The 8,930-nt window shown below is 35.1% G+C and overlaps 1 long non-coding RNA gene across 1 annotated transcript; it reads left to right on the top strand.

The window, feature by feature from the left end:
- The first annotated feature begins 521 nt into the window (after window positions 1-521).
- Window positions 522-7,842, top strand: LOC136802181 (uncharacterized). The gene is made up of 3 exons (XR_010845974.1): window positions 522-878; window positions 7,101-7,370; window positions 7,631-7,842. It is a non-coding gene; the product is annotated as an uncharacterized lncRNA (long non-coding RNA).
- The last annotated feature ends 1,088 nt before the right edge of the window (window positions 7,843-8,930 follow it).

Here is an 8,930-nt window from a genome sequence, read left to right as displayed (position 1 = left end):
ACATATGATTCGGAATTCCATCTGCCATTAAAGTGTCTTTCTGATACCTAATTATGTGTGTATTCCAGACCATGCATTGTCTTGAATTCGTCCAAATTTTTATGAATCAAAGGAATCATAATGAATGCCAACATGTCTCTAAACAGATTTATATTTATATTATCACAAAGAGTTATTTATCTAGGTTTTGTAAACATTCGTTATAGCAGCCAAAACCGTCTAATTTTTGAAAACTTTCCATTATTGACATCAACAATCCTAAAAATTAGTTTCCATAAGTTATCACCTGGTTTGATGTTAACAGGCCAAATATGATTGAGGCTGTTGAGTCTGCTAGATCTCCATGACCTTGTCTCAAATGACAATGAATCTCTGCCATAGTGGTCGTTTCTGTCCCTTTATCTATTCTTAGGTAGTCAGGAACGTTTTGACTTTTGAGTAAGTACTCGGTATACCATCTACCAAATTAATTGCACGACAAAACATACAATTCCGAGGTAATCGTCAGTAAATAATCATCGACCGCGGAGCGGTGTATTCAGAGACGTTTTGTATGGTGAAAAATCTCGCATATTTGCGCGCGGTAATCCGTTCTCTAAAGTCACGGAAAGCTGACGAAATCAACAATCTCGTTTCTCTATCTTTGAAGTCTCTGAATAACACTCGCTCGGAAAAAGTAATTATCTTCCTTAGATTTCTGTATGTGCAAAGTATTACGGAGATAAAACAGTTTTAAAGGAAAAAGTACAATATACTCCATAGTTTTTCGACGCGACTGTTACAACAGCATGAAAACAGTGTCCCCATGTGAATTTGTTCCTTTTCAAAAGAAGATCAAGAATTAAAGACAAGACTAGGGAACCAATTAGCACTTAAAAGTAATTATTTTTTAATTATATTTGTATAACTTTAGAAATACAGCTTAAATTTGGGAATACATGTAGCTTTTCATGTGTTTATTAATTTGGATTGCAGTGAATACAAAATCAAAACTTTAGCTCAAATATTTTGGGTATTCACTAAAGTTAAAGAGTATGGAACACAAAACCTAGCATGAAAGCTGAAAAAGAGTATGAAAACTCAAAACTAGCATGAAAGCTAATATGAAAGCTCGAAAACGTAGCATGAAAGCTAAAGAGACTATGAAAGCTCGAAAACTTAGCATGAAAGCTAAAGAGAGTATGGCCACTCAATCATCTAATGTGAACAGTTCAATTGAAAACCACCTGAAAAAGCAAAGTATTCCCAGATTTACAAATGTTGTAATTCGTGAGTTACATCTTCCTAATTCGGTACGTTCTACCCCAGGGACATACAGTTGTGCGATTGATTCGTTCATTGATCTTTTTTACCATAGTATATTTGGTCTCTTAGACAGAACTTACGTTAACAGTCCACTTTTGATCTCTCTTCTTGATGTGTGTGTGACAAATATACAGAATTAAAAACTCTTCACAAAGATCGCATCTATAAAGAATCAGAACTTAAGTATCTAGTGTCTAATGAAGTTCGCAATCCAATTTGGAGCCACATTATTGATCACTGTCCTAGTTTCAGAGCAAGAGATTGTCATGCCGAGTTTTCACAAATTTTTCAAGAATCTGTCTTTGATTTTAGAAATGACTTAGAGAGGATAATGTTTTGTAGCACTTATAACTTCAATCAAATTTGCATAAATTGTGGCCAACATTGTGTAGACTCGGTCTCAACATTTTTGCAATATTTTTCTTGGAATGAAACTATAAATGATGCAGTGATCAATGAATGGCCAGACTTATTATTTTCATCGAATTTGTTAGTTCAAGAAATTGTGTGTCAAAATTGTCAAACCAAAATACCTGCAAGTAATTTAGACATTGTTCCATCGTCAGTTTTGTTTATTGAGTTTGCTGAAAATCTCATGAACTTGGTGAAAATCCATAGCTCTCTCAAAATCAGAAACATTTCTTATAGTCTCAGGTCTTCAGTTCGTAATCATGGGGCCCACTTTACAATTGCTTCGTTTGATTCGAATAGGAATAAATGGTTTTATATTGATGACCTCTTAGAGAGCATAGAAGTTTATCATTGTTTTGAGGATATTCAGTATCAATACCAGGAAGGATGGTTTTTTTGTTGTTATGTTCAGGAGGATGTAATTAACAGTGTTGATGAAAATATAGATTTGGTAATAGAAAATACAGAAGTGCCTATTGCATATGAATCATCCGTCTCTTTTCAAAATAAGGTACATGATCATGATTATTGTAAAGGGGTCAAGTGTATTTCCTCAGAAGTGGAATTTGATCACAACTATTGTCTCAAAAAAGACACTGAAAAAAAAGTTGAATTTAAGGGTAAGCAAAGACAGCAAACAAACAATAAAAATCAGATTCAAAAAGACTCTGTATCAAATGTTAAACTTCAGGGTTCTCAGACTTGCATAAAACATTCAATTGGAAAAATAAAAGAAAATTTAACAAACAAAAAAATTGAAAGTCAAAAGAAAGTTGAAAAGAAAATATCCATGAAATCGTCAGGTGCTGTAAGCTCTCATCTCGAACAGACAGAACATCTTACTATTCTAGACTTCTACAATGAAATGTATAAAATGCAAATAAAGCAATGCGAAGTTTGTGCAGAGGCTTGGTTTAATGTTTCTAAACAAGAGTGCACTCGATGTAAACGAGATAAACAATGGCCTAAAAAATTCAGTCGTGAGAATAACATGATCCCGTCACCAGTACCTCATGAGCTGAAAGATCTTTCGCAGGTTGAGGAAATGTTGATTGCTAGAGCATTACCTATTATGAATGTTTATTGTAAACCTAGAGGTAGACAGAGAGCATATAAAGGTCATGTTATTACATTTCCTTCAGATGTTCAGACAGTTGCAAATGTTTTGCCAAATTTGCCCTCTGATATACCAATAATTAAGATATCTAAAAAGGGATCTTGTGTTGACTCTAGAGATTTCAAGGTCAGGAAACAAAAAGTTGTAGATGCTCTTGAATGGCTTGTGAAGAATAACCCTGTTTATTCTGATGTTACTATTGATCAAAATCGAATAGAGGATCTCCCTCTAAATGGACAACTTTATTCCTCTATTAGTCAAGAGTCCACTGAGGATAGCTCTTCTGAATCAGAAAGTGAGCATAGTGAAGATGAAATTACAACAGACCTTGGTCCTGAAAATGAAGAAGACATAAGGCCTGATGAAATGAGTTCATTTGTACCTTCTTCTTTGAACACACAAATGCATAAAAACAAAAATTTCTCATTTTATCAACAATATCCCTGAACTGGATATTATTGGTATTGAACCAATCAATGAATTCAATACTCCATTTTTAGCTACTATGGCTTTTCCAACTCTATTTCCTGATGGCAAAGGTGATCCAACTAACCTTGCCTTGGAAAGAACTATAGCGTCTAATGAACTTGAAAACTTTTCATTAAAGATTCGTCATTTACTCAAATTCTGTGATGTCAATGATGACAATTACTTCTATCGTTTTGCTGCACATCCTAGATTTGCCTACTGGGCTTTCAACATATTGTATCGTAGAAGAATTTTGAGCAGGGGAAATTTGTACATTAAAAGGAATCCAGGGGAAATGAATTTTACTTTGGATGAATTCAATGAAATGTTAAACTCTAACTGTGCTAATGAATTGATGAAAAAGGTATTTTATTACACCAAAGATGTAAGTGGATCACGTTCTTTTTGGAACAAAGTACGAAACAATCTGACAGCAACAGTTAAACAAGTTGGGGTATTTACAATTTTTTTCACATTTTCTATGGCAGAGTTTCACTGGCCAGATCTTTTGAGTAAATTTAAAGTAGATGTCAATGATGTGAATGGAATAAGAAAATTTATTACAGAGAATCCTCATGTAGTAGACTATTACTTCACTGAGCGTACAAACAAATTTGTCAAGCATTGGCTTTATAATTTGCTAAAAGCTACATGGCACTGGTACAGGTTTGAATATGCTTCTAGAGGTTCCATTCATTGTCATGGTGTTGCTAAACTAGAAGACGATCCAGGTTTGGTTGAATTAACAAATATTGCTCTGAAAGGTTACCTTGCATCGCAAAAATTAAAATCTGAGAATGTTGCTTTTCAGGAAAAAGAGTTGAATGAAATTATTGCTGAAGGTAGCCAGGCTGAGAAACAAGTGTGTGATTATGTTGATAAGCTTCTTTGTACTTGCAATCCTATGGAGGGAGAAAAACTGGGTCAAACCCCAGGTACATCCCTGTAAAGTGGATTATAGAAACTTAAATCCAGAGGAAATGAGTACAGATTATGCCAATCTTGTTAACTCTGTCGAAAAACATCTTTGTAGTTCGGCATATTGTCTTCGGCAAAAAAATGATGACACAACATGTCGATTTCACTTTCCTTTTGAAGTAAACGAGAAAACACATTTGGAATTTGAAAAGGTGAAATCTAGAGATGGTGTTGAAAGGTTCAGAGCAAAAGTTGTAACTTCAAGAAATGACCCAAGAGTCAACAGGCACCAACGTGTTTTATTACAAGGATGGAGAGCCAATGTTGATATCAGTGTAGTAGTTGATTACCACTCATGTGTTGAATATTTGACAAAGTATGCTTCTAAGCCAGAGAAGCTCAGTGATATTACACAGGATGCGTTCACTCATGTGGCTTCAAAAGTAAACTCTGATAATTTTTCCCCAAGCTCTGCAATAAAGAAATTAATGATGAGATCGGTAGGTTTACGTGATATGAGTGTTCAAGAGGTTTGCCATCAAATATTAGGATTGAAGTATTACAGTAGTTCTTATGAAGTTTATTGCATGTCCTTAGATGGTTCTCGACAGGTTGAATTGGTTGATGGTGAAGTTAGTACAAAAAAAATCTCACTTGGATATTTATGCATTTAGAGAGGACTACTCTTCTGATCCAAGGATTTCTGAGATGAATTTTATCCAATTTCATGCCAATGCCAATTATGTTTTGGTCAATGAAGAGTTGCATAAAAGGAAAAAAGAAGTTGTAATCCGAACATTTCCTTCTTACTCATCTTCTCCAAATAGTATTCACTATAGTAAGTACTGCAAGTATAGTTTACTAAAATATAAAGTATGGAGACATACTCCAAATTCAGCTTGGGGTGAAATAGATGCAACTGATGAAGGTTTTATTATGTGTTGGGCTACATTTCTACGATCAGATGCTGCTGTTAGTGTTCCTAATCATTTAAGGGAATTAGAAACAATTGAAAATGCTATGATGAGTAGAGAAACAGGTACCGATTCTCAGGACTCTGATTCCGAAGATGATTCTGAAGTAATCAATGATGAGATAAGCAACTACAGAGAGGAATGGATGTTTCTAGCAGATCATTTCTCAAATCCCCAACAAGAAGATAATTCGAGTGGTGGTAGTGAAAATAGAACATATTGGCTGGATCAGTGTTCCCAGTATAATTCAATATCTAGATTAGAAATGCCTGCTTGGATAAATAGCAAAAAAGCTACCTTAAGAATAGAAGGTCAACTGAATGACGAGGACACTGAATTACAGAATGTCTTAAAACTAAATGATCAACAGCGTAAAGCATTTGAGATGGTAAGGTGTCACATTAATAGTAACTCACAACTGTTGATGATAATTTTTGGAAAGGCAGGTTGTGGAAAAAGTTTTTTGATTCACAGACTTAGACATTTATTAGGAGATGCACTCATCATTTCATCATTATTTGGACTTGCAGCTTATAGTGTAGGAGGTAAAACTTTACATCACTTGTTGAGATTGCCTATCAAAGGCAAGTTTAACTCCGAACTTGAGGGCTCGTCATTGATACAACTTCAAGAAAGGCTAAAAGGTATTAGGTACATTATAATTGATGAATATTCTGTAATTAATCGAACAGACTTAGCTTGGGTGAATCGGAGATGCAAACAAGCCACTGGAAAGTTTGATGTGCCATTTGGAGGTATAAATATGATCTTGTCTGGAGACTTGGGACAACTTCCTCCTGTGAAAGGACATCCTATTTATTACAACAATCCTAGAAATGAACTTGAAGCTGAGGGATTTTTCGTTTATCAATTATTCAATACAGTTATTGAGCTTACTGTGAATCAGCGCTCAGATGGAAGCAGTTCTCTTCAAAAAAGATTTCGCAGCCTCTTGAGTAATGTTCGTGATGGTAATGTGAGCATAGATGATTGGAAATTGTTACTGACACGTTCTGGACCTAGTATTAAAACTAACTTTTCAAATGCCTTGAAGTTGTCCTATGGAAATAAAGATGTTGCAGAAAACAATTTCAAGGCCCTTGAAAAACTGAACCAACCGATAGCTAGAATTTCTGCTTTACACAATGACAAAAAAGCTGCAAAATGCTCTTTAGATGATATGGGTGGCTTGGCACCTACTCTCCTTTTATCAGTTGGAGCTAGAGTAATGTTAATGAGAAATTTGTGGACTGAATCTGGTCTCTGTAATGGAGCCATGGGTACTGTTTGCAGCATTGTTTTTAAGGATAATGAAACTCCACCATCTTTTCCAATAGCAGTGATTGTACAATTTGACCAATATTCAGGTCCAAGTTTTTCAGAATTACAACAGAATTTGGTACCCATACCACCTATTGCAAATACATCTGACAGCCTAGGTAGTAATTATGAAAGAATTCAGTTTCCCTTGCGATTGGCATGGTCAATAACTATACACAAGTCGCAAGGCCTTACTCTAGAACAAATGTCAATTGATCTTGGAAAATCTGAACGAGCATCTGGACAATCTTATGTTGCTCTCTCAAGAGCAAAGACTTTAGATAGTATTTATATTGAGCCAATGCCATATGAAAGATTGAAATCCTTAGCAAAAAGTAAAAGTTTGAAAAAGCGTTTGGATGAAGAAAGCAGATTACGTCAACTTGGTATGACAAAGTAATCAAATTAAAGTTTTTATTTACCAGCCGTCTCCTCTAAATAGTTTGTATATAGATTTGCAGTTTTTGTGATTCTTTCATTGTTTTTAAAAAAAGTAAAGGGGAAATGTGGATATTTTCCTGAAAATTTGTTTATTTATCATTTTAGTTTCTTTTAATAACAAAAATTATCCTGTATCTTTATTACAGTGGCAAAAGGTGACAGAAAGAGGAAGCAAACTGCTGCTGATGCTAAGATGGATGACTTTGATGCATTAGCTAGCACTCAAAGTAATAACACCACCAAAAGTTCAAGTTCTTCTCCCAACGCCAGTGAAAGTTTGAATAACAATGAGACACCGGTGACTCCTAAAAAGCAGGCTGTTGAAGGGATGGTCAATACACCATCACGTTTGTTTGGGTCTCCATCACTCTTGCCGTCCCCAAGATTTTCACCTTCCATTCCACCCAATGCCAGAGGTAAGAAAAAGTAAAATTCAAGAACATTTTTCTTTAATTTTTTCTCAAACATTTCAGAAATGCATTATTTAATTCTTACCAGCTTTTACTAAAATAGTAAACCCATTAAATACAGTGGGACTGGTTTAAGTAAATGGTTTATGTATAAAGTCATTGCCTGGTCATGAAAAGTTTTGCGTTAATGTTATTTCTTGTGCTTATGTCAAGCCTTCTCTTTCAACACAGGGTATTGCAAATTGATTGTTACTATTCTTCTTTAGACATCCTTGGATTTGTTGGCGTAGTTGCAACGATCAGCCAAAATCAAGCTCGTACCAGAAATTTCTTCACGGTGCATCTCAAAACTGGCAAAACTGATTTTTGCAAAATAATAATCAGCAACCATAAAGACATCAAATCAATAAGGCAAAAATTTCTTGACGCCTTTCATAACAAAACTGCCATCCGTGCCGGCAAATTAGTACCAGGGAAAGAGGGAAAGAGGTATATTTTTTTAACAGCTACTCTTCAATCTCGGACATTGATGACAATGAACTCAGCTTTGGTTTAAATGATGCTGATGCTGTTCATCTTTCTGATATCGATGAGAATGGAACGGTTCTTTCAGCGGTTGGAAAAATCAAATATTCAGGTCCCACTGAGATGAAAGAATATGATAAGTTCGGCAAAACCAAAACAAGTCTTATGCGCCCTTGCCTTTTCTCTGATGGCGTGAAAACTGTCAGTTTGTCCCTGTGGGGAGACTTTGTTCATCTGGTTAGAGAAAACACACTCATTCAATTGACTTCACTTTCCTCAAAAGTGATTAACGAGGAGATTTGTCTTGGTACCACTTACTCATCTTCAATTTGTTACCTGACAGCAGATTTGGACGTTGAATTCCCAGAACAGGTTCTCAGCGAAGTTGACTTGTCTACCAAGCTAATAACAACGCCTGTTATAGCTAGCGTTAAAGTGGACAACTATTGGTCATGTAAATCATGCCAAAAAAGGTTAGCACCATCCACACAAGGTATGACTTCCTGTTCTTCATGCAGTAAGGATTTCAAGATTAGTTACCTTAAATTGCATCGAAATCTATTTAAAGTTGTCGTATTCGTTGAATTTGATGCTCCGGAAATGACAGTGAAATTATCAAACAACATCCTTATCGATATGTTCGGTTCAGAAACTCTGAATAATATCGACACAGAAGATGGTATGAACGACCTCAAGCTCAAGTTGCTTAATTCTGATTTCAGTTATGAAGTTGATGTTAAAAAGAAAATAGTTATGGAAATTGTGAAAGCTGAAGAAAGTTAAGACTTCTTTTTTTCGCACAAACTTTTGAGAGGTTAAATCTCTTAAAAGAATCCTTAGACCATGATTTTATTATGCTTCTATTAAAAAACGTAGTAGTAAAGACATATTTTCATCATTAAAGATTTATCAATGTACATTTTATCTTATAGTGTAGGTGGGTTGTCAGATTTCAATCTTCGTTTGAGTATAATGGGTAGAGCTAAGTTTTCATTGACATTGATTCTATGGGACCTATGACTCTTTGAGCCTCAAACTGTT

The sequence above is a fragment of the Clytia hemisphaerica genome, unplaced genomic scaffold (assembly GCF_902728285.1).
Source record: "Clytia hemisphaerica strain Z4C2 unplaced genomic scaffold, Clytia hemisphaerica genome assembly, whole genome shotgun sequence".
Taxonomy (NCBI): Eukaryota; Metazoa; Cnidaria; class Hydrozoa; order Leptothecata; family Clytiidae; genus Clytia; species Clytia hemisphaerica.
This window is presented reverse-complemented; position numbering and strand designations above follow the sequence as displayed.